The following is a 27,844-nucleotide window of genomic DNA, read 5'->3' as shown; positions in this document are numbered from 1 at the left end:
AGAGTGTGACATTAGAAGATTCTGTTGTAACAAGACAATTAGTTGCACGTCTGTTTGAAATTAACTAAACTATGTAAAGTCATGTGTTAATGAGAACCACTGGCTCTATTTCAGCAGGAAAATACTGGGAATAGACAAGCAGTATGAGTGATGATGGCAAGACTTCAGCCTTTTATCCCAGACACAGGGCATGGTGACCCATTAGCATGGTTGGGCTCCTCTCATCATCTGTTATTGAGCTAAATGTGTTTGGAACTGATACCACGATGGGGCCAAGTGAAGCAGAATAACCGTGATCAATCTGGCAGCTCCAATCAAAGCAACCCAGAATTAAGGCACTCATTAAACCAATGATTTGTGACCTTTGAGTTGTTACAGCATACAGATCATCCTATGCAGCGTTACTGCTCGACCAATCACGTCGTGTCATTCAATGTCAGATACTCCTCTCATGTGCTGTTTTTAAACTGGACACCCATCAATGACATTACTAAGTCAAGTGCAGTAACCCAAGATGTTTGAAAGTGATCTCTTTGACGGTTGTTGTCTACCAAACAGCGCGGCATCAGTACGTCACGGATGAACTGTTGCTGCTTAATGCGTCTTTTAGAGATAGAGTTCCTAATTGACGTGATGAAGCGGCCTTAGAGATCCGTTTCCCCCGAATGATGTTCCAGACGCTCTCTGACTGACCCGCTATCTCTTTCATAGGCATATGCGGTTAAGCGCGGATGTACAGACCTTCTGGATATCCGAGGGCAGGATATTATTATGATCACAGGAATTTGAGTGGGGAGAGAAAATCATAATAATAAAAAAAAAAAACATCAAAAAGCTGCTTACAAAGTGGTCAGGTCGGCAAAGTCGCCCACCGCAGCGGCTTTCATCCGGTAAGATAATAGGCCCGTGGACCTTTTCAAAAGACATTGTTTCACATAATGACAAGGTTGGGACGATCAGTGAAAGCTTTAAAACCCCTTCATTTCAGAAACTTGACAGCTGCTCGAAAAAAAGAGAAAAAATGGATGCTTTGAAGTCAATGCCAAGGCTTGCAAAGTTTATTAGTAGATGGTACTGCACAGTGTTCCTAGATTTAAAAAAATGCTTTTGACACTATCGATTATGGATTATTAATGACGAAACTAGAGAGATATGGTATAAGAGGGATAGCTTTTGCTTGGATAAAAAGTTACCTCGATAACAGATATCAGTTTGTACAAATTAATAATGTTAAATCAGATTTAATGAAAATCAGTTGTGGTGTGCCGCAAGGTTCGGTGCTAGGCCCTAAGTTGTTTGTACTGTACATAAATGATATTTGTAAAGTGTCTAAAGTATTAAAAAGGTTTTGTTTGCTGATGATACTAATTTAAATTGTTCTGGGAAAAGTTTGTAACAGCTTCTGAATACAATGGAAATAGAATTGAGAGTGTTCAAAAAATGGTTGGATGATAACAGACTTTAACTGAATTTAAGTAAAACAAAGTTTATAATATTTAGTAATCGACAAAGTAACAATAAAGTGAAACTAAAGATTAATAATGAGCAAATAGAAAGAGTGTACGAAATAAATCTTTTGGGTGTTATAATTGATCATAAATTATGTTGGAAATCACATATTAATCATGTAAAAACAAAAATGTCTAAATCCATTGCAATATTAAATAGAATAAAACATATAGAATAAAATAGAATATTTTGAAAGAAAAAACTTTATATATATTGTATTGTGCGCTCATAGTTCCATACATTACTTATTGTGTGGAGGTGTGGGGTCACACATATAAAACCAACTTAAATTCAATATATACGTTACAAAAGAAAGCTCTAAGGATTGTTAAAAAGGTTGATTATTACGAACCAACAAATAAATTGTTTATTAATTTACATGCATTAAAATTTCCCGATTTAGTTGATCTATATACTTTACAGTTAATGTACAAAGTTTACTAATTTACTTCCAAATTGTATTCCGAGGTTGTTCAAAATAAGAGAAAGTCAGTATAATTTAAGAGGATTGCATATGTTCAAAAAAGTAAGGGCAAGAACTAATGCAAAAAGTAGGTGTTTATCTGTTAAAGCGGTAAATCTATGGAATAAATGTGATAAGGAACTAAAAGTATGTTATTCACTTTGCTTATTTAAGAATGTATAAAAACAAGGTGAAAAATAATTATATGACTCAGTATAAATCATTTGTGGTTGTATTGTTTAAAAAAGTGTTTATTTTTATTTTTGTTTTGAATTATGTTTGTACATTTTAGGAAATGTTTTTGTTATATTGTATTTTGTATGTTATATAATATTTTGTTATATTGTGTATATATATTTTGTGTTATTTAACTTAGTGAAAAATGTCACCCATTCAGTTAATTATGTATAAAGGGTAGGCATAATAAGCAAGGCTTCTGCCTACTCCTTTTTCTGTAACTATATATTTTATATTTTGTGAAAATTTGTTTGTGAGGACCGGAATAAAATTGTTATTGATTGATTATTGATTGATTGATGGTGATTGGATGCTACAAAGCATATTTTATTCAAGAGCATATAGTTAATTTTCCTGTTACATAGATCAACATACATTTCCTCTGATGTACTAAATCCTCCATCTCTGCTTTAGCGCCCCATATATTTGTTGAACTTGGGTTTGTGCCTCCTAATTAGGACATGGTGAGGGTGAATGGCAGTTTTTAATTGGCAGAGTTGCTCGTGTGGACTCCTATATTTATCACTGTAATAACAATCACCTCCATGCATGCTTAATTATTGACATGACAGTGTTTTACAGTAACTTGGCAACAGCAACCCCACATGCTAACTGTTGATTGGATGAATGTTGTTTGAATCTACTGTATATGTGTGTGAAGATGCATTTGAATGTACAAGTCTCATTTTATGCATGATAGATAGTGTGTTGGCAGTATACGGTTTTATCAGTGGGGCTTCAGGTATGATCCAGTGTGCGGCTGCAGAGGAGGTCCACTTCCCAGCATCCTCTAGTGAAAAGCCAATCCAAAATTTGTCAAACCTAATTTAGTTTATCACAAATTACTGTAAAACTCAAGTAAATACATTAGTCAAAAGGTTTGGGAACACTCTAAATAATGAGATAAAGCCGTTTATGTCCTGGAACAGAATGAAAAAAAAAAAAAATCTAATTAATAATCTATATGCAAACATCAGCTCAGTGAAGGTTAAATGCCTTTCACAGTGCAATGTACTGTTTACTCACTTTTTTAGTGTATGGATTTATTTTTGTGATAATTTAACAAAAGCTTTAATAGTTTGTCAGTGCATAGTTCATTTCGCAAAAAACAAAAAAAAACAACAAAAAAATCACAGAAACTTTTGTAAATTTAGCTGTCTTGATAATGAAAACTAATTTACATTTAAAATTGTTGAGTATTTAAAAGAACAGAACATGTTTTGTTTTTAAAATATTGGTATCTTGTTTTTACTACTACATTCCTGATCATAGTATCCATTTTCTTCAAATCACAATTCACTATCAAAACACTATTTGTGATGAAGGTCTAATTTGTTTTGTTAATAAAGGAATAGTTCACCCCAAGAATGAAACTGCTGAAACTTTATTCACCCTCAGGTCATCCAAGATGAGTTTGTTTCTTGTTTAGGACAGATTTGGAGAAATGTAGCATTACATCACTTGCTCACCGGTGGATGCTGTGCAGTGAATGGGTGCCGTCAGAATAAGAGTCCAAACAGCTAATCCATCATTAAAGCGTTTTAACTCCCAACCATTGTTTCTGGCTAAAATACAAATCGGTGAAAAAGTCCATTCCCTGTCATCTTCTCACATCAAAATCCACCAGAAAGCAATATTATGGATTGAGGACTCGAAGTATAAATGCTTTGATGAATTTGTTAATTACTAACATGCATGTTTTTTTCTTCACAAGACTTTATTGTTGGACTGGACTTGTGGATTATTGTGATTGTTTTTATCAGCTGCTTGGGTTCTCATTCTGACGGCACCCATTCACTGCAGATGATCCATTGGTGAGCAAGTGATATAATGCTAGATTTCTCCAAATCTGTTCTGATGAAGAAACAAACAAATTTACACCTTGAATGGCCTAAGGGTGAGAGTAAATTGTCTGCAATTTTTTTTATTTTTGGATGAACTATTCCTTTAAAAATAGATGATGTCTATGTATATGCATTTAGCATGAAACGATTGATTATACTCATGCATGGTTACCGTTCGCACATGTAGAGCACACTGAAATACTTTTTGATGCAGCTCTCATAAATACTGCTGGTCTAGTTCTACTTTCAGCTTTGAAGTGTTTGCTTTGAAATATTTTTTCTAAACATCACACATCTTCCTACTTGCTCATCCACCTCTCAATTCCAGCTAATTATGGCAAACAAGTGTTTTCTAATATGCATACCGATGGAAAACTATCTAGAAACTACACTTGTTACCCAGATGCTTCAGTTCTATGCAGTCTCTACAGCAAAGGCTTGTGGAAAGCAAACGTTATTGTGATGGATAACAGCATGGAGCTCACGGTCCTTGACAAATATTCTATGCCATTTAATGTTTTTAAATGTATGAAATACAGGACTGGAATAACAGCAGTAAACTAGATTTATTCAAAATGCATCTCTATGCATACCAACCAACTCAGCCATTCTTTGGGAAAACACAAGACAAGAGGATGACATAGAGGCGGCAATTATTTTGCGTGCGGAGAGGCTTCATAACTCAATAAGAACATAGCTGTGAATGATTTATTCTGCTGTTCACGGGAGTACAGGCATAAATCAGCCAACTCACCTGTCCTCGTCGCTTATTTATGGTCTCTGTTATTTATAGTCTGCGCTGTGGGGTAATCAATATACTTTATTTTAATTACATTTTACTTCTCAACACTGTGTCCAGCAGCACATTTTTATGTTGAAAACATTCATTAACATGTGGAAAGCGAAGTGATTCACAAGTCAGCCTGTGCTCTGATGGAGGGGGATCAGAGAAAGGACAGAGCGTTCAGTGATGTATACAAGTATCTATAAAAAAAAACAAAGGAAAAAATCTTTAACAAATCAACTTTAAAAATGTGGCAGGTTATTAGAAATCAAATCTTTGTATTCATATTAGTTTCGTATTGTTTGAACAACTTTTGAAAAAAGTTTCAATAAAATATAAATTTCCTGTGATGTAACGTAACCATCTAATAAAAAAAGTTTAATTTTCCTTACACCTTGAATTAAAGTTCATGTACTGTACACATCTTAAGTATTATACGCACATGCATATATGCCCTAATGAATTACGCACAACATAGTCTCAACCTCAGACGTCACGCCCACGGACCGTTGGCTAAACGTCTGATGCGTATGGCACACAAAAGTGAAACACTTCAGGAGTTTCAAAGTCGTCCTCTGATTTGTTAAATTATACAGGATTTCCGGGAGACGTGTGTCACATTCTTTAACGTTCCGCCTGGAAACAAAGAGGTCGTGACGCCAAACCACCTCACGGAAGAAGAGAGCCATCATGTTTACAAATGTGATGACGAGCGCTTATCAGGATCATCTAAACGCTGGATTTTCAAAAGTATGTGAAATATTTAAAATTCGCGACAGAATCTTTAAAATCAAGAGTTTTACACAGTTTGTACCTTTTTTTGGTCATGATGACTCAGTAGTTACCTCTTCAAGCTTTCATGTTCTGACACATGGGAATCTTGAGATTTCATCCAGAAAAAAAGATCAGTAAAGGGTAATCTGATCTCTTGCAGTAACACAGATTTGTTTCTCTGTTGTCACCATCATCTGCAACGGTGGAATCATTTGTGTTCTCTCATCTAGACCGATAGCAATCTAATCTCCTCTATAACCATTGCTGCTCCTGAGGGATGTCTCCCACCATCTGAAGTCCTGAAAAACACCCCGTAAAGCAAATTCTGGATCAACAGCATTTACATTGGGTAGTCGTGTTTGCAAGGACTCCTGATATTTGCCCAAAAGAGATTATTCCAAACAGTAGGCGATGTCTTGTTTATTGTTTGGATGGCAGAGAAGGGGGCGTCTAATTCTGAAGCCAGGAGAATTAACATGGAACTGTCCACCACGCCAGTCTAATCCAGGACTTTACACCCAGGAAGACGAAGAGTGGCCTGCCAGAACGAGGCAGAGCCAAACACACCATGGCAGGATTTCAACACCGGTACTTTTATTCTTTTTGATGTGACTGCCATCTGCTTTTCCCCACCCTCACGTTATTTCCCTTCTAGAAATTGGTGGAGTTGTTTTCCAAGAAGGATGGCTGAAATTCTTCCTTGTTGGTTTTTGGAAATTTTTTGTACTCTGTTGACTCCAAGGTTTATCCGCCATAGGGAATACATTTGTTCCAAATAATAACCAAGCATTATTTCAAGATTACTCGGACAAATGGACACAGCAAAGTGTGTGTAATATTTTTGCTCCAGACTTTGCCTGGCTACGGGATGTTATTCATGTACTGGACACATGTTTCACAGCCAATCTACTTTTACGAGAGTTTTTGCTGTAAATCATAAGACATTTTAAATAATTGGGTGCATTTAAAAATGCATTAACACCTTGTGTGTGCATTATATTCTAATAATTCAACAGCCCATAGTCGAATAATTTCTTACATATTTACTGTTATTATTATTATCTTTAAATAAATGCAGACATTGCTTTTTGTATGAAATATTACAGCTTGCACATTTGCTTTCTGGTAATGGATTTGCATATTTGTGTATTAGTGTTTTTTTTGTTTTCTTTTACCAGTGTTAAATGTACGCTTACATAATCATAGTGTGTCTCATTTCATATTAAAGGTAAGTCTGAAAGATATGCACTTGTAATTTCTCGGAAATTTCAGGCTCTCTGTAGTAATGGAGTCATGTTTTTCATTTTTATTTGAGATATTGCACACTATCCCAGCACTGCCATTGGCAGAGAGGCCCTGTCAAACACTCCCATAATGCTATATCACCAAAGGAAAGAGTCATTCCTTATACCGGGAGGCTCTTTGGGGTGAGAGTGGAGGTGCTATCTTTCACTATAGGTACACTATTATTATTATTGACCTGTCTGGTTTAGCATAGATGGGTTTGTTTGGACTAGAATATTGATGAAATGCCACCAGAGTTCATCTGATTGGGAGCTTTAGATGTTTATAACATCTATGTGACATTTTATCTTATTTTATGCATTTTCATTTTGATTTTATATCGTGTTTGAATATATGAAGTTATTTTATGACCTTAAAAATCATTATTGTTGCCACAAACACACACGCACACACACACGCACACACACACACACACACACACACACACATAAACTATGCTGTGGAGCCCAGCAACTTAATTTCTTATATAGTAATTCACTGTGGTTTTTAATTTTCTCAATGTATTCTGTGTTGTCAGCAAGAGTTAAAAATCCTGGCATGGGTTGAAAGGAGAAAGTGAGGATTGTGAGAACTAGAATGACTGACTGGTATCATTCTGCTGGCTACTCTTTATTCATCAAAAACCACATATGTAATATTCAGAGAGAGAGATATGCTGTGCTGTTAAAAACATCAAAAACCTTTTTTTTTTTAAGAAATGTAGTCTTAATTTGCACCTTTTTGATGAATTTGGTTGATAGATTTTTATAACTGATAAATATCATCCTATAAAGACTGTGATTTCTGTGATTTCTCTCTGAACTGTCTGTCTGCTTCAGGTGTAGGGGATAGTCTGCAGTTTTGCATATGAACAGGTGAGGCAGTATTGAATCAGTAATACTAGACTCCCTTCCAGTGTTGAGCAGCTGTTTAGTATGCAAACAAACATGCAAAGCAGAATGGATTGGATATATTTGTCAAAGATTCACAGTAAAGGGCCTTCCTCAAAGAGAAAAGTTTACTTTTGACACTCCTCAGTCTATGTATCTGGACTAAGCCTTTTTGTCTACTTGTACTCTTTTTTTCAGATCACTCATACAACTTTTTTTTTTTTTTTTTTTAGAAAGTTTACTTCAAGTTTCAAGGTGTTATTGTACACCTATCTATACAGCATTCCAGGAGGTAAACCTGAAAATTCAGTCCCTGTTTTGCATTTCGGCAGTGGATCGTATAAAAAGCACTAGGTGTTTTTTTTTTTTTTACTTGAACTCCCACAGAGTTACAATGTTGAGAGTGATTTTTAATAAGACTTCATGCTTTGAAGAGCTTGTGTGAATGTCCTTTGTGATGTTGAAACAACATGGCACATTGCAAAATGCTGTTTGATCCCTTCCAGCTTTGCCACACAATGCAATAACTGTCAAAGGGGTGCGAGACAGAAATGAGCGAATAACAACCCTTTAAATACAAGCAAAATGAATCGACTGTTTTTCCATTTGAGCTGGTAAGTTAAAAAGGATTTTGGAGCGTGGTATCTGGCATGCAATTATTACACATAGCATGTAGGCAGATTTCCATAGGGATTCTTACTTAACGGAGTCAAGTGTGTGAAGAGCTCAGAGCTAAAAAGGGCATTGTAGCTGCAAACACTTCAGACTAAATCGACACCCTTCAGTGATGCAATGTGCGGCATTGCTTTATCCGTGACATTTTGAACTTGTGCGTTCCTTTTTTGATTTTGTCCTCTGACTTTGATTTTGTCTTTTGTTACGGTTGCGGATACAGTCGAGGAACACATCAGTCTCCTTCTGATGTGAGCACTGTGACCCCATTGACCTCCGTAGGCGTCCAATGAGCTGCTCATCACTCACAGCAGGACCTCTGGCACTCTGGTTATTACACTCGCCCGCTCTTCTCTCATTCCCTCGTCTTGGATCGTTCACCTGGAAAAGCCAAGTGGATTTCAGTTTCTCTTTTCTTCACAAAGTCTAAGTCTCCTTGCCATCCCCGTCTGCCCTTTCTCCAAGCAATCATTAGGATAACAACACATTCACTGTCATTCACCGACAGACTTTTGTACTCTCCAGTTTATAAAAGTGAACGATAAGCTTAACGGAGTGCTTTTTTTACCCGGAGGCAAAGAGTAACGCCACATCGTTGGTTTCAATAGGGCCATGTCCTTCTCCTTTCACTTCTGCCTCAGGAGAACTGATGATGTCGACTTATTTGAGGTTGATATTTTTCTTAGGCTAACCGCTCTGCCCTCATCTTCTTTGAGATCGGCTATTTGATTTTGATGCTCTCTCTCTCTAGGCCCCGCTCAAATGGGCCGAGTGATCTTTGAAAGTGTGGACTATCAGATCCTATCTGCTGAGGCCACATCCATGTCACTGCATTTTTCTTCCTTCTCCATTATTTCAGGCCATCCACCAATCAAAAACCTTCCTTCTGTTTAATTGCATGAAGGCCAACGATAATGATGTGACAACTTATTAGAAACCGCAACTGATGCCGTTGATTTCATAGCCATCTTTTCCTCGGCACTTGGTTTCCAGGCAATTACCAAGTGTGCTATTTATTAATTTCATGGTTCACGGAGCAGCACACACTATAAATAGGTGAGGATGGTTGTGAAATCCCTTACAATCTTAGTGGCTGCTATTGATTTTGATTTTTTTATTCTTTTTGCCAAGATCCTCAAGCCCCTCAATAAACAGTCCTCATTTATGAGTGTTGTCAGTATGGAGTATCTTGAGTGTGTACGTGTTTGCTTGTATACAGTGGCCTCAAGAAATATTCAAACACTTATGTCACAGAGTGCTCCTATTATGGATTTTCGAAAATGACCTTTCAGGCAGTGTGTAACACAGCTCTAAGTGAATGAAGTTTTAAATCTGAAAGTGCACCTTGTATAAATTTATTGTCTCTCAAAAGAAAGAGTCGGCTCTGAATCATTGAAACGAGTCGTTTTTAAAACAAATCCCAAACTTTTTCATGTTGATGTCAACATGAAATATTAGCATATTGCCCGCCCACTTGTTTGTCTTTTCGTTTTGGTCTGAATGAAAATGCAAATTCATTCTTTGCCACTAGGTGGCGCTTTTGGAGTGGTAAAAATAGCGGTTTCCCCAGTAAGACTGTACACAAAGCAGCACTGAGCTCTCAAACGCAGATTTTATTATGAAATGGAAATGAAATCGACCAATCAGACCATTCACCGCAGATTAGCATCACGCAAAGGAGGGGTTTGGAAAAATGAATCATTGAGCGAATTGTTTGGGAGTCGTTGAGCAAGGTTCAGCTCAGCTACCAAATCTGACCTCAGAAGACTACAGAGGGTAGTCCGGACTGCTGAGCGAATCATTGGTACAACCCTCCCCACTCTCCAAGAACTATACTTATCCAGAGTGAGCAAAAGGGCTGGTAAAATCACTCTGGACCCCTCACATCCAGCACATTCACTCTTTGAACTGTTACCGTCTGGTCGACGCTACAGAGCTCTGAGCACCAGAACGACCAGACACAGGAACAGTTTCTTCCCTCAGGCAATCCATCTCATGAACACTCAACAATAAACGTGGAACACACAACTATACATTATCCATTCACCACACTCGCTTATTTTATTTTTATTTTCTCATTTCTAATTTGCACATACTTGACCTGTACATACATAGTTGTCTATATTATATAGTGTTTTTGCTGCTTTGTACATTGCCTTTTGGGTAATTGTTGTTATTCTTTTATTATCTGTGTCCTGTCCTGTTGCTGACTTTCTGTTGCATTGTGGAGCTTCTGTCACTACAACACATTCCTTGTATGTGTAAACATACTTGGCCAATAAAGCTCATTCTTCTTCTGATTCTGAAATAAGGTAAAAATACATGCACATTATAAGACAATTAAAGTGTTTTTTGACCTTGCATGCATATGTCAACCTGTTGTTGGGGACTCCCAAAATATGAACCTTTCATTAACTTTTTCATTAACTTCATCACTTAAAAAAATATAAGTGAAATTTATTGTGGTAACAAAATATGAAACTAATTAGCAATCAAAGCTTTTCTCAGAACCAAATTTAGCCCTGTTATTTTTGCGTATTATTATTATTATTATTATTATTAGATGTGTACAATTAAATGTGTAATTTTAGATTTTTGGAAATAGGATTTTTGTTGTTTTAACAATTATTTGGAAATTTTATGAACATAAATAAATGTCTCTTGTCACCTTCTTGGTTCCATACAGTACATGTCTGTTTAAAAGTTTGAAATAATTAAGATTTGTTAATCTCTTATGCTCACCAAGGCTGCAGTTATTTGATTAAAATGCAGTAAAAACAATACTATTGTTATATTTACAACAATGTTATAATGTAATGATTCAAAAAAAAAATTTAAGTTTATTTTAACTTGTAATCTATGCCTGTAATGGCAAAGCACCGAATCAATATATTAGAATGATTTCTGAAGGATCATATGACAATGAAGACTGGAGAAATGGTCCTGAAAATTCATGCAAATCAGTCATTATAGACTGTAATAATATTACTATTTTACTGTATTAGTTCATTAAACAGATGGCCAGCATAAGTGACATTTCAAAAACATAAAAAAAATTAATTCTTCCAAACTTGTGTGTTTATATATATAGGACACAATTTCTGAATGAATTACATTTAAATGACATTTTCCTGAGAGAACACAGAGATGGTGACTTTTCAATATGAAGTCTTCAGAACACATGGCTCCGCACCTGGACCAGCAGGTGTTGCAGCCTTGTGTCCTATTATTGCTCTTTTATCTCTTGGAGAAATGTCATTGTGAAGTCAAGTTCTCCACATGATTGCCTACACTCAAGCTTTTTTTTTTCTTATTCATTTTTTAGTTTTTCTGATGACATTCCAAAACCTAGATGGAGACGCCGCCTGTTCGTGCCAAAATGAGAGGGTGTTGCTTGAAACCATTTGCATAGTAATTAATTACACCTTGTCAAAAAATGAGTCAGCCATGTTTGAAAACAATCCAAATGAATTTGACTAATAAAGACAAAACCATCAGCCAAGAAGTAGTTCTGGGCCTAATTCTCTGCCTGGAGACAATCTGCTACTTCTGTAGACTACTTTGTGAAGGTTACGGAATTATTTAGAAAAAAATATATATTTAATTATTTTGAGATAATAGAAATTAAGATGCCAAAATGAATTTTCTTGTAATACAATTTATTGTTTTCAGCAAAGATCTTAGAGAGTGTTATTTTGGTCTTCAATTTTTTTGAAACCAGGCTTTCAGTTTCTGCATAACCAATCGATAAATTTTATTCACCTACACTTCACCATGCATATTGTTCACCATGGATCACCAGCATTTGTTGTATCAGGATGCCAGAGAATGTATAACCCTGGAGTCAGTCAGGCCATTTTAGGGTCCAGATTTAATAGGCCTCTGTGCATCGAGGTGTATTTTTTATTGGAGATGCTATACTTGTTACTGTGGATGCTGTGAGACTGAATAGTTGGCTGCGTTTATGGTCAGTGGACCCAATGAACTTTATGAGACCAGCTAGTCTTCTCTGGCCCCTGAAATATCATGTTTGTTTATTTCCGGAGAGAATTTATTTGGCTGATTCATTGCTTTGCACTTGTGTGAGGGCTGAAAGGATTCAATTTTCTTCGTATTTATTTGCTTCATTTTTTCCTCGGAGTAGACCGGGGCCACGTGGCGCTTCTCTGAAGAGGAAAACAACTCTTCCAGCTGAGGTCTCCTGTGAAATGAGATTAGGAGAGAAGACAAGAACGGCATAGTTTAATATATGGGTCTTTAAACAATTAGCCCCCCCAATATCTCAATGAGATCAGTGTTTCAACATTATGATTTTATAAATCAACATAATAGCATTTCAAGGCATGGTCCACTCAGAACTGGAAATTACAGAATAGCAACTGAATCTTTTTTAATGTTCAAAAAGGATGGAACAGCACCATAAAACATCATAAAAGTGGTCGATGTGATTTATATTCCAGGCCACAATCAGTGATCCTGCTGCTATGGTTAACAGCTCACTCAAGCTAAAAATGATCATTGACAACTAAAATTACACAAATTATTACAAAGAAACCACAATTAACACATTGGATTAAATTTGAAGTAGTTTCAAAGTTAGCAAATTTGAAAATTTTAAAATTATTTGATGTTTCTTTTTAATTTATTAAATTCACTAGCAATTTCAGAGTCTCTACACCGATCTCTACACTATTTTTTATTTTTTTTACATTGCATAAGAAAGCTTTTGGTCTGTGAAGAACAGACCATAATGTAAGTTAGTTAGTTTATTTATTTATTTACTCAGGATCAGAGTCACTGAGATTAGTGGATCAATCCTCTTCATGAACGAATCATTCAAACCAGTTTTGTTAACTGAATTAACGGTTTCATTAAAGATCTGATTGAAAATATTTTTTTTCATGAATCTGACATTACTCTTCTCTTGTAAACTCTGGTGAACAATCCATGGAGAGGTAGGGTACACTGTAAAAAAAAATAAATAAATAAATAAATCCGTAAAATTTACGGTACAAAACTGGCAGCTGCAGAATTTTACCGTAAAAAAATATGGTAGCACTAAACACCATCACAGTTACTGTCAGAATTGTGGACTGTTTTGTGTGTGTTTTGCTTCCCATGTGTTCCCTGTGACCTGTGACCCAGTTTCTCCCTTATGTTGATTGTTAATTTGATTCCAGGTGTGTCTCGTCTTCCTCCCTGATTACCCTGTGTTTATAAGCCCCAGTCATTTCAGTTAGTATTTGTTGGTTCTTGAATGCCTTCCCTGTGCTCTATGTTCCCCGTTGGACTATTAAAGACTCTAGATTTGCTAAATTCCTCGTCTCCTTGTTCCTTGCTCTGTGCTCCTGGTAAAGTGTGACATCAAGAACCGACCAAAGACAGGTACCTCTGTGTGTTCCCTCGGTTTTGTTTCCGTTTTTTTACCCAGTGTTTTTCTTTCCGTCCCTTGTCCGGCCCAAAATACCTCCTCCTCCTGCTGGAGCAGGGGGACCGATCTCTTGAGGACCATACCAGACTGTTCCTCATATTAGCTAATGCCACCAGCTACCCGGACGACACACTCTGCTCATTCTATAATGCAAGCCTAAACACTGCGTGCAGAGCGCTGTCGTCCGAAGATGGTCCTCGAGAGGATTTTGCCGCCTTCGTGGAGTGGAGCCCTTGTGCTCCTGGTAAAGTGTGACAGTTATACACATGAAACTGAAATAATGTTATAAATACTAATTCAGCAACATTAGATGAGACATACAACCCTGATGTACACAACTGATAAGAAAAAAAAAACTAAGAAGAAACGATTATTTCAACAACAAAAAAAAAACATCAACTTCAAAAAACTATTCTACTGTAATATTTCACATGTAATGTCCAATACAGTTTTTCACTGTATATAATATAAAACTCATCGTTCACCAATTATGGAATGGAATGTCATAAGTCAGCAATGACATGATCTTCATTTCGGGTGAACTATCTCTTTATTTTAATGGTCATAACTGTTCTTTACTCTTTTCACATTTTAGTCCTTTTTTCTCTGGACTGAAAGCTGCACACTCAGATCTGTGAGATGAGAGATGCTGAGCATGAAAATGACATCTGCTGTGGATGATCTATTTATACTAATCATAAAAGTTTATGACTTGAGACTCAGTTGATTTGATATGACCTGAAGTTCATTAAAGATGACAATGACTGCGCATCTGTGCGTGTGTGAGTGTCAGGTTTACGCTTCCAACGGGTATGTCACAGTCTTTGCACAGCCCTTTCTGACTGTGTCATTTAATGAAAGAAGGACTTACTGTAATAAAGAATAAAGCAGACTAGATTCAGCAGTTATCATGCAAATAGAAATCCTCCTTTTCCCCAGGTAATCCTCTCAGGTCTGTGGAGCTGAGCTCGGAGATTGCTTGAGTGTCGCACTAAAATAGTGCTGTTATCCTAATATGCCTCTGGAAACCAGTGATGCTATTGCTCAGGGACACCAGAATGCCCACTTCACAATTCTCAGCTGTTTTGTTATGAATCTGATGTGCAATCAAGCTGACGGACGCCCTAGTGATGCGACAGCTAATGGAGAGCCCTTTAAATCAAGAGAAAGAGGCTCTTGCTCACCACAGAGAGTGTCCTTACATCAGCTTTACCTGGGGATTACATTTGGGTCACATGATTGCCACTCCTGTCCTTGGATTTTTTTTTTTTTTTTTTTTTTTACAGGAAACATTAATACAATGCATTTATTAGTTCACTTCATAGATAGTATGACAGATAGAACTCTATGGTGTGTGGTAGGTGACTAAACTGAATATAGTTGCACTATTTAGAGGTTAAATGGAAATACCTATAATTATTTTATTCATTTGTGTGGCCAGTAATTAGCTTATTTAACCCTCTGGGGTCGACAAACGCGCCGGCACGTTTTGGTGCATTTTTTTTGGAAGCCCTTAAAGGAACTTAAATTACTCAGCGAGTTTTAATTGTACAGATAAGAGTAATAGAGTAATCAAATATGTAAAGGATCTGCTTTTATTTGTATTCACGCATAACAAAACTTTGTAATTTTATAAAATAAAGAAAACAAACAGGGTGCGCTCTCTGCCTTTTCCACGAACTGCTTCTACTGTAACTCAGAAAATACTCGACACACAGACATGGGAGTTATATCTATAAAAAGCTTGAAGTGTCTACTTTTAAATGAAGTCATGTCGAAAACAAATATTCTTTGAAGTAATCCGTGTGAAACCAACACGATGTTCAGTCTTTCCCGTCTAACTCATTATTTCTAATGCAATCCCGCCCCCTCACGGCTCGCGCCATTCATATGTAAATAACCATGTGAGCCACGTGCACATGGAGACGCCCAACATAAACAAAGCAAGATTTTTCATTGCGGCTACTGTTCATTTCTGGAAGAAGACACGCCGAGTAAAGGCTGGATTTCCCTCAAAAGAAGAACAATGTTTCATCCAGTAGAGGAGATCAATCTGATGAGTAATGTTTCTTTTTTGCATTAGTTAACGTGTTATTGTGACATAAACTTGAACAGGTTTAGTTGGGTTTTTCCCAAGCGACATCATGATGAAGCATCTAAGAATGTTTAGACCATATTTATTATTAATCCTCTGTTCACAAATAGATTTTAATAACATGCTAAACAATAATAATAATGTTATACTGTTTTGTCTAAATACAATGAAAACAAAACACTAAAATCAGCTGGTTTAAAGGCAAAAGTGAATTTAGCATTACAACATTATAATGTACAGTATGAAAAATGTAATTACATTTTTAGATTTGCTAAATATTTTAATAGTTTTATTTTTAGTGTAGTAGTAATGTTATCTTTTAATAGTAATATTTATATTATTTTAACATTAAAAACACCAAGGGAGTCTTAGATAACGTGATGTTAGATAACATTATTTTTAAATTGATCTACTATTTATTGATTTATTGACTGAAATTAGCTTACACCACAGTAGGGTTGTTCCGATTCCGATACTAGTATCAGAAATTCCACTGATACCACAAAAATTTCTGGCATCGGTATCGGCGATTACTTGAACTCGTGTAACGATCCGATACCATTTTCTTAAACAAGACCTATAATTATGCCCACTAGCTTTGCTTAACGCTGCAAATCGGAAATCAAATCTTCTTCGCTAAGAAATACAAACGTGCTAGCACATTGCCAGTAAATCACTCGCATATGCAACAAAATCTTCACCCTTGGTGACTAAATGATGTCTAATATTTTACTCGCCAGTGTGTGAATTGGAGGCTATGTATAAGTTTAGCACATATATATTTTCACTCGCCGAACACTCTGACTGAACACTTCAGAGTTTCACTCTCCGTCAAGTGATCTGTGCTATTTTTCAGATCATCTGAATGGATGCGCAGCGCACCTGTATTTGATGCACCGAAAGCTCTAGTGTGAAGCGCACAACTCGCGACTCGCTTTATATGAAGTGTTACCTTACTTTTTTCTCACACGCAAAAAGAGAAAGAGAGAGAGCGAGAGAGTCTTACATGTTGCACGTCAATTCTGCATGGTATTTAAACAATATTCTTTGTTGTACTTTCCTGTCAAAATGACGGAGTTCCTTTGGAATTCGTTAGCTTTTAAGAACTGCTGGGTTCTCCGGTAGTAGGCAGAGTTAATGCGCAAACGACAATCACATTGACTGCGTTCAGCCCCGACAAAATGGTGCAAAATGTTTTTTAAAGGGAAACGGTGGTGTGTTGAACACCCTGTTCTGATGGCGCAAGAGTTGCAACTATGGCAGCTGAGAAGGCCATTCTTTGTGTTCTTTTTGAAGAATTTTCTGAGCCTGATGAAAACGGTATAAATACGTGTTTAATTCTGTAAAATACGCTCGATGTTACAGTCACTGCCCTTGCTGTCCAGGATAAAAGAGAACATCCCAATCGAGTGAAAGGATTTGTGGAAACTGTGGTTCCTAATTATTGTGATCCAACATTTCCCTCGCATTTCAGGATGAAAAGATAAACATTTCAGGTGAAGGATAATCTTCTTACCTCAGAGACCGTTATATGACCTTATTATTTTTATTGTGAGTATACGGCTTATCATTATTGCTGATCACTGTTGTTGTGCTATGTTATTGTAATATTTACCATTATATAATCAGAGTATAGAAAAGTTTATGAAAGTGTCACTCCACAATACAATAGCAAAATATATAAATACAGGTGCATCTCAAAAAAATTTGAATATCGTGAAAAAGTTATTTTTTTCGGTAACTTATTTGAAAAAGTGAAACTTTAATATTTTCTGGATTCATTACATGTAAAGTAAAACATTTCAAAAGTTTTTTTTATTTTGATGATTAGACCTTACAGTTCATGAAACTCAAAAATCCAGTATCTCAAAATTCAAATATTTACATGTGAGTTTCAATAAATGACCATCCCTACTGTATAAATTCCGTGTATCTCTTGTTTTGGGGAAGACTGCTGACTTGGCAATGGTCCAGAAGACAATCATTGACACCCTCCACAAAGAGGATAAGTCACAGGGGGTCATTACTGAAAGGTGTGGCTGTTTACAGAGTGCTGTATCAAAGCATATTAAATGCAAAGTTGACAGAAGAGAAGAAAGAAGAAATCGGGTAGGAAAAGGTGCACAAGCAACAGGGATGACCGCAAGCACATGGGAGAGATTCACAAGAAGTGGAATGAAGCTGGAGTCTCACCAAGAGTCACTACACTCAGACGTCTTCAGGAAAAGGGCTACCAAGCCACTTCTGAAACAGAAACATCGTCAGAAGCATCTTACCTGGGCTAAAGAGTCCAAGCTGCTTGAAGTCCAGTGTGAAGTTTCCGAAGTCAGTGATGATTTGGGGTGCCGTGATGTCTGCTGGTGTTGGTCCATTGTGTTTTATCAAGTCCAAAGTCAATGCAGCCGTCTAACAGCAGATTTTGAAGAACTTTATGCTTCCATCTGCTGACAAGCTTTATGAAGATGCTGATTTCCTTTTCCAGCAGGACTTTAGCACCTGCCCACAGTGCCAGAACCACTTCCAAGTGGTTTGCTGACCATGATATTACTGTGCTCGATTGGCCAGCCAACATGCCTGACCTGGACCCCATATTGAATCTATGGGATTTTTTTTAAGAGAAAGATGAGAAACAGTCGATCCAACAATACAGACGAGCTGAAGGCTGAGTAGTGCCTCAGCAGTGCCACAGGCTGATTGCTTCCATGCCATTCCTCATTGATGCTGGAGTTTGTGCTAAAGGAGCCCCGGCCAAGTATTGAGTGCATAAATGAACATACTTTAAAGAACTTGAACTTTTCTGTTTTGCAAATCCTTTTTTTTGATTGATCTTAGGAAATATTCAAATATTTTGAGATACTGGATTTTTGACTTTCATGAGCTGTAAGCTCTAATCATCAAAATTAAAACAAAAAAAACTTTTGAAATATTTTACTTTACATGTAATGAATCTAGAAAATATGAAAGTTTCACTTTTTGAAATGTAACATTTTCACGATATTCACATTTTTTGAGATGACCTGTATTTATAGTATTTTTATGTTACATTAATCAGTGTGCGAGCTGTCCAGGGCTTAATTTGTGCCGGAACAAGCCAGATCCAGCACCTAATTTTGTCGGATCCCCCTCCGCACATGCCAATGAAAGACGTTTGTGCTGACCTATAGTGTGCATATATGAAAAATCCTCTATAATGATCATGCTTGCAGCACATCTACATTTGAAATAAAGAACCTGAGCACGCAAAAGACGCGACATGTGAACTGCTCTGCTCTCACAAGATATAGTTCATGGATCCAATAGCCTATACACATGCGGTTTCTTTCTCAGCTGTTCACATTTACTTAAGAAAAAACCTGGATACTCGCCAGGACGGCCATTTTTGTGTAATTTTGTGTGTATTTGACCACTTAAGCTCAACAACAAACTACTAAAAATAACTCAATATGATACACTATCATACGCTTGCTCGAGTACCGATTGTCATAAAAAGGCGTGCAAATGATACATTTTTGTGACGATGCAACAATGACCCTATTAAGCAAGTGACAATTCTGTCAACTGTCCCGAAATGCGAGCGGAAGTCTTGGATCAGCAACAGCATGCAGCAGCTCATTTTATTGCAGACGAGATGCAATATATATGGTGAAGCACACTAAAAAATAATTTTATCAATTCATACAGGGCTAGTAGTATATACAGCTGTATAACCAGATACACCAGATTGGGAAGTCGTGGCCTAATGGTTAGAGAGTCGGACTTGTAATCCGAAGGTTGCGGGTTCGAGTCTCCGGCCGGCAGGAATTGTAGGGGGGGGGAGTGAATGTCCAGCGCTCTCTCCACCCTCAATACCACTACTGAGGTGCCCTTGAGCAAGGCACCGAACCCCCAACTGCTCCCCGGGCGCTGCAGCATAAAATGGCTGCCCACTGCTCCGGGTGTATGTTCACAGTGTGTGTGTGCACGTTGGATGGGTTAAATGCAGAGCACGAATTCCGAGTATGGGTCACCATACTTGGCTGAATGTCACTTCACTTCACTACACACCCAGGTATCGGATTAGTACTCTGTATCGGCCGATACCCTGAACCTAGGTATCGGAATCGGTATTGGGAAGGGAAAAAGGGTATCGGAACATCTCTACACCACAGCATGAGCCATTTGCTGCTTGCTAGTCCATTGCAGGTATTAGTGAAATGGATGTTCTCATTGTAGACAGCATTTGATTGGACACAAATTTGTCTAGTGAAGGATGAGTCATCAGTATTTTTTGGTCTGATTCTATTGGTTTCACCCATTTGGATTTAATAAGCCAGTCACATACAGTAGATGAACAGACAATGCCTCCTTTCACGTCTTTGGACAGTGTTGATTTAGAAATACAAGTAGTTTAGAAACTCTTGCATCTATATATGTGTTACGGTACGGGCCTCCAGGTAGGCAGAACAAACACAAAGGTAGACAGGAGTATCCAAAAATAGAGAGGTTTTAATAATGAGAGCTTCCAACGTGTAACATCAAATAATAGCAGACAAAATGGCAAGGGTGAACACAGGCTTATAAAGGCAGGTCATCATTAGGGGAGAACAGAAACAGGTGAGGAGCTAATTAACTAATCGGGGAAACTGGGTCAATGGAAAACAAGGCAAAAACAGAACAGACTCGTGACAATATGGAGTAGCCGTTTATTTGTATCCCAGTTTTTTAAGGTGCTACTGCCTCCCTCGCTTGGACGCAACACCCCTGACATGGCTTATGTAACCGTAGTTATATAAAAATTCAGTGACAGTAAAAATCCTGGTGTTTTGTTAGTGTGTAAGCTGACAAGATCAGATCCTGCCTTTGAGCTTGTTCCCTTTGAAAAGTAAGTTATCTAACACAGGTCACATTGCATCATCTGCTATAAACCCAGAGGATAGCTATATTTTAATGTAACAGGTAAACCCATTTTACACAGCCCATTATGTGTTACTGCAGATGGCTAGAGAAATTTTATGATCAGATTCTCTCTTCCTGATGTTTGTAATTGAGGTTTTGTAGGCAAACATCAAAAGCGGCAAGTCCTCAGTGAAAAATAAAGGAAAGAGTGGATGGTTTGATTTTCATTCCAAATGACCGCTTACCCCTTCCCTGACCTTCAACCGTAAAAAAGCTCATGAGTTCAGTCTAGCCGAGATGGGATACTAAATACCCACAAACAAACTTTATAGGCTCTGCATGTCTCTGCGTAGGTTTGTATTCATGGCGTCTGGAGAAGAGAACTCCGGTTCATGTCCTTGAGGGCAATAGTCCAGCTGTCTTATGAGGCTCCATTCACTCAGCCCTGCCATTATACGTGACTAACTGCGTTAGCTTGGTAATTAGTCAGTGTGATTGAGAGGGAAGGAAGGGGCTTTTTCCCGCTCCGAAAAATCTTAGCATCCCCTTTGGGTTGTTAACTGAGAAGGTAGGATGCTCAATTTCATCATTATTCCCTCCCACCACCGCTACGTCCATTATTCTGACAGGTATATCACTGCTTTTTGCTTTCTGTTTGCTAAAGAGAGAGAGAAAAACATCTGCTTTTTACATTCAGATGAAGGTTTCAAATGTCTTCGGTGGGGCATTTTGATAATTGAATAATTGATGTAATTGATATGGGTCCTTGTGAATTTGAGCTCTACTGTTGTCCTCGTTTAAGCTTGCAATTAAGTGTGATTTGCTGAATTAGAAAATTAGCTTTTTATATTAAATGGTCTCTGTGGTTTTCTCTTTCAAAAGAGACCTGCATACCAGAGGCATTTGTTTACTTCTATTTTTTAGATTGGTTGAAAATGTGTTTATTGAAAAATATTTAAGTGAAGTTCTACATTCCCATTTGAAAGGCCGCAAGCAGGTTTTAATTAAACTTCTTTTGTTTTAGAGTTTGAAGATGCACAAATAAACATTTGATCTAAAGCCCAGTGCTAATCTGTGTTTTATTCGGCATATGACTTCTCAACTACTTCAGCCAAGGATGACCAGATTGCTGAATGTCCCCAAAGCTTCCATTCATATAAACATCTTTTAAGGCTAACTCTGCCTCTTTGTAAAAAAAAAATCCTATTTGGGTAAGTCTTGGCTATCTTTTCTGATGCATTGGTGCACATCTCTTTCAAAATCATGAGCCGACTAGGTTTATCTGCAATGCTACGATTCATGAATTATACACTATTCAAAATCTTAACACTTCTGTAACTTGAGAAGAATTGTGGACAACATGAAACCATTTTCATTTCTGAGTAGTTTTGTAATTCGTCCATTAACCCAGCAGTGAGACATCTATTAAAAACTTAAATATTTTATTGTGTAAAATGTCAGGTTAAATACCAAAAGTCATCAATGTACGTACATTTCAAGAGTTTATTAGTTATTTAATCCAGCTGTAAGCTTTATCTTGAGGTGCATTCTCATTTACCATTGTTAAGTACATTTTCACAGACAAGTAATTTAAATAAAAAATCTGGAATTTTGTGTGATGAAAAAAGTTCGCAACAGGTTCAAGTTGGTCATGTGAATTCACTGTGTTGACCAACAGAAAGCCACTTAGTTTGAACGTGACTCCTATGTGAGCTATGCTTCATATATCACTAGTTATTGACAGCAGACAAGTGCTAAACTATGTGAACTCATCCAAGACTTGTATTTACTAAGTTTGTAGGTGCAGTGCATTCGCAGAAGGTTTAAAAGCAGCAGTTTTGCAGTATGAAATCAGGATTGACCATTGCAATCAGGGCATGTTTGATAGAGTGGTGTAAAATTGCATTATATTTCTGCATTTAAAGAACTATATCTTCATTACAATAGGCTGTTTATTGTCATTTTTAGTGAATGATTCAGAAAATCTCCCAATGGCTTAGTCTTTCTATCTGCTTCAGCACAGGGTTTGGAGCAGGGATTCCTAGAGCTTAATGTCCCTAATGTACATGTTCTCTAATACCAAGACATTTCTAAAGAAGACATTTATGTCCATCCACTGTTAGCACTCAGAAATGAAACTAGTTATCCTGAACCCATAGGCGGCCTTATGGTAAAGTATGAATGTAGCTTCCAATCTGATACTATGATGAACTAGATATGTGTGCTGAGAGAAAGACAAATATAACAAGATATTAAAAAATAAATATATATATATATATATATATATATATATATATATATATATATATATATATATATATATCAGGAGAGCTGTGGATACCTCAGGAGAGCACAGAGTGACTTTACTGAATTACACTTTTGAAGAAACCTTTTGTGAATGCGAAACGTCTATTAATAGAATCTGTGATCATGAAGTGAATACTTACAGTATATTACTTTATGACCAGTGTTGGGAGTAACGCGCTACAAAAGTAATGCATTACAGTAACGGATTACTTTTTTGCTGTAATGCAATAGTGTAAGGCATTACTAAACAATTTTCTGTAATATTTTACTCGGTACATGTTCAGTAACGCTTGCGTTACAACATACTTTTAGCCCAAAATCATTATTGTTTTTTTTATTTAATTTAAAGTCGGGCTCCGAGTTTTTTAGTGAAGTGACATTCAGCCAAGTATGGTGACCCATACTCGGAATTCGTGCTCTGCATTTAACCCATCCAACGTGCACACACACAGCAGTGAACACACACACACACACACCGTGAACATACACCCGGAGCAGTGGGCAGCCATTTTATGCTGCAGCGCCCGGGGAGCAGTTGGGGGTTCGGTGCCTTGCTCAAGGGCACCTCAGTCGTGGTATTGAGGGTGGAGAGAGCGCTGGACATTCACCCCCCCCCACCTACAATTCCTGCCGGCCGGAGACTTGAACCCGCAACCTTCGGATTACAAGTCCGACTCTCTAACCATTAGGCCACGACTTCCCCTTTTTATGTCCCTTCGGACCAATATTCACGTTATAGTTCAGACGCGGGCTGGTCCTCGGACCTGTTTTAGGCTTCTCCTTATCTTTATATTTTAGACATCCATCAATTATTGATGAAAAAATTGCCGCACTGGTGGAAATATCAGGAGTCCGTGTTGCTGCGACTGTCAAGAGCGGCTGGACGGTGTTTAGTGTCCCACAGCAGCAGCGAGCCATCAGCACAGCTGAAGAGTTCTGCGTTCAAATACACGCAATAAAGCAAAAGCCCTGGCAAAAGTAATTACTATGAATGTGTTCGGGGGAATAGTAAGGATTCGTCACCTTCTCGTTTGACGCGCCTCTAGAGAGAAGTGCATCTTCACGGATAACGATTATATTAAATAGTTTTTGATTTAGTTTTTATTTATTTTGTTTAGTAATTTAAAGCTTTCTATAGATATATTTATCATGTCTGTGAGGCATGTATTCACTGACTTTCGGTTCATTTTTGTGAAGCGCTCCTGTTCAAGATAAAAACACAACGTTTTGCTGATATTGTGAGTGCACACAAATAAAAGTAGACCCTTTACAGTTCCGAATGACTCTTTCCTTTATGAGCAAAAATTACGGCGTAAGTTGTTTCCATTGAAAAAAATTGCAATTGATTGCGCTGGTGCCTCCATGTCCTACGCTTTAACTTCCACTCTCCGCACAAACTACTGGATGCAGCGCACATTTATCTAGGTTTAACGTTCTAGTACATTTTGTCATTTCAGAATGTTAAGTTCTACTTCTGTAGTTATTATGGTGAAGGGAACTCAAAAGTATTACAGGAGTCATGTAACGCATTACAATTCTGAGACAGTAATATTGTAAGGTAAGGAATTACTTTTAAATAACAGTAACAAGTAATCTATAATGTATTACAGTTTGGAAGTAACTTGCACAACACTGCTTATGACTGCCTATTTAATCTTATCATCTGAGGAGCATAATTAAAGATTTACCTGCTACATATGAACGTAATTCTCTGCACAATTAAATGCATTCATTTTATACAAGGTTAGAAGGATTAGCCAGTCAACTAGTTTGAAATATATCTGAAGAGCAGAAGTCTTCGTATTTCATAGAAAATATTACATGAATATCCCCGAGCCAAGGTTCCTATAGGACTTGTATTTTGACCAGTCTGTATGACAGGCTAATTTATAATACTGTGGTGGAAAAGTGAATTATTTGAAATCATGTAAATGTTGGCAGGTCATGCCCTTCCTTTGATCCGTGTGATCAAATTGAATTTGCCCCTGTATAAAAAGAAGACCTTGCGTTTTGAATGTGCTATCCGTTTTACGCCCACTGCCTTGTGATAGACACAGATGGATGTATGTGCAACTAGCTTCTTAACCTTGTAAAAAAAACAAAAACGGATAATTGAGTACAGGTAGTTTTGAATTACTTTTTACCTGACATCTCATCTTCTCTGCCAATTAAATCTGGTTGAAGTTTTAAAAACAATTATCTCCAGAAATGCAAACGTCCTTCATGACCATTCCATTGAGCAGAATGGTAACATTTAAATTGTCCCTATTGTGCACTTGGAAATAAGGTCATTGGGGTTACTGATGCATTGAATCTAGTTATCAACCTTGTTGCCTAGTTTTTAGTGACACTGAAAACTGAACTGAAATGGTTTCCACCATTTATTTATTCAAAGCAGCGCAAGCTTGTTTATTCCAGACCAAAGAATTTGCGTTTATGGTCTAGAGATCCCATAAATTCAGTGCCCTTGCAAGGTGAATGAAGTCCCTCTGGAGTTCTTTGACCTGTTAAGGCCTTTATTTTGCCCCCTGCTGTTGTCGCCAGCAAAGGCAATTGCATTTTAAGATGTGCTTTACATTACAAAGGTGGGATAATGTCCATAGCCTGGAGTATGCAGCTATCGCGAACACAGCGGTTATTACGTGCACTGCCGAGAGAGTGGACCGTAGAGGCCTGTCCCATTTTGCATTTAAACAGTCCACTGGATCTGCCCTAAAATCCAAATGGCTGATGCGGCTGACCAAAAGTAGGGCATTGTCTGCTTCAGTGTATTTCAAAGAAACCACTTTTAACTGAATAACTAAATGTGAAAAAAAAGTAATTGTTATTGTATCCATAGAATTCTTTTGGTCTGAAGGTCTCAGAGTGGACTATTTTGGTGAGCAGCTGGGAAAGTGTTCTCCCTCAGGTATGAGCAGATTTTATCAGCGCTGGTGATAAATGTGAGCCTCTGTCACAGGTTGGTGGTGAGAAGCCTGTTTACTTGAAAGGAAATTTCTGTCAGAGTAAAGGTCAAGTTCTCTCACTTTTTCTTCAGGATCCTGGAAGGAAATTGCTTTTGCGTTTAGAGGTGCAACAAGGGAGGCGAGAAGATGACACATACAGTATTCATAAAGACGTCTCCGGAGTCTTGGACAGTATTTTAGGTCTCTCAATTGGAGTGAAGATCTCAAACGTGTGATAACGGATGAAATTCATTTCACATCCTGTTCAAATTGAGTGATTTGCAGACAGATTATTTGTAGCCTACTGTAGGATGGAAAGTAGTGCTCTTCAAAGAACAGTTAATATTAAGTTTTTTTTTTTTTTTTTTTTTTTTTTTTACTCACCCTCATATCATTCCAAACTGGTGTTTTATCCATGAAATACCAAAGTATCAGAGTTTTTGAAGGTTTTTTTTTTTTTTTTTTTTTTGTTTTCATAGTGACCATATGTACAATGGGGGACTAATGTAACACGAGTTACATAATCAGATTACTTTTTTCAAGTAACTAGTGAAGTCATGCATTATTTCTTTTTAATTTAATTTACTTTTTCAAATAAGAAACTCCAGTTATGTTTTCCCATTTTTTTTTTTTTTTTTTTTTTTTACTGACAGCTTTCCTGTCCCCATGTTGAGAGGAAATGTGAGTAAGTGCAGAGGCATTGTATGCGCTATGTGAATCCTAGAATTGCTTCATGTCCAGAGCCATTTGCTGTTAGTATAAAAACTCTTTGTGTTAGTATAATGCAGACAGATTGACAGGCTGAATGTAGTGTGAAGGGCCTGGGGAATAGGCTAATTGGAATGAATGAAAGATTTGTATTAAGGAAAGTCAGAGGTGCTGCTTCCTCCCCTAATCGCTTTTCTCTCCAGGAAAGAGCCTGTTTCCCGTTGAGGTTAAATTAAGCTGTTTAGCGGGTTGCCGTGTGTCATTGGCTCTTTGACCTCCCTTTTCTCACAAGCTGAGCTTCGTGTCTGGCACATCTGACTCTGCGCTCTGATCTTCCAGACTAAAAGGAAAACCGCAGAAACAATATAATGTTACCGGCTCTACTATGCGCCTATTTTGAGCGTGTTATTGGAAGAACGCCACACCGCTAATTAATAATCATCTAAATTGTGATTCTTTGGGCATCATTGATCTGCTGGGAGGTTAATTTAGCACCAGAAAGAAACTTGATGAACTCGTCTTGATGGCTAAATTGATGTTCATCATGGCTAACACCTGCAGCTTGCTAGTCACAGCATCTTGTCTTTTTTTCCCCAGACTGATTCTCTGAGGTCTTAGATTGCTGAAACTCTGGCACCGGTGGTGCGAGACATGCACCGCTGCCTATTGGCTTGACCTTGCTGTGAAGAAAATAGAGACACGAAGGAGGGAGAGACAGAAAGCGTAAAGGGTATAAAAAAAAACAGGTCCATAAAAGAGATGAAAGGATCTTCACTGTCCCGGAGAGCCATTGTCTCACCCATGTGACACAATAAAAGAACTGAAGACACTCGCTGTCACCCTAGAAACAAGAAGCAATGCTTGATCGAAGGGGCAAACTTTGTTTCAATGACGGTTATTCACTATAAAAAAGTATACTGTGGTTAAAACCAATCCATTATCCGATTCATTTTGCGAGTCTTTGCTGTCAGGTCGCAGGTCACAGTCTCTTTTGATTCCTACAGTTGCATTCATTTTAGTTATTTG

Source organism: Barbus barbus (assembly GCF_936440315.1).
Source record: "Barbus barbus genome assembly, chromosome: 17".
NCBI lineage: Eukaryota > Metazoa > Chordata > Actinopteri > Cypriniformes > Cyprinidae > Barbus > Barbus barbus.
This window is presented reverse-complemented; position numbering follows the sequence as displayed.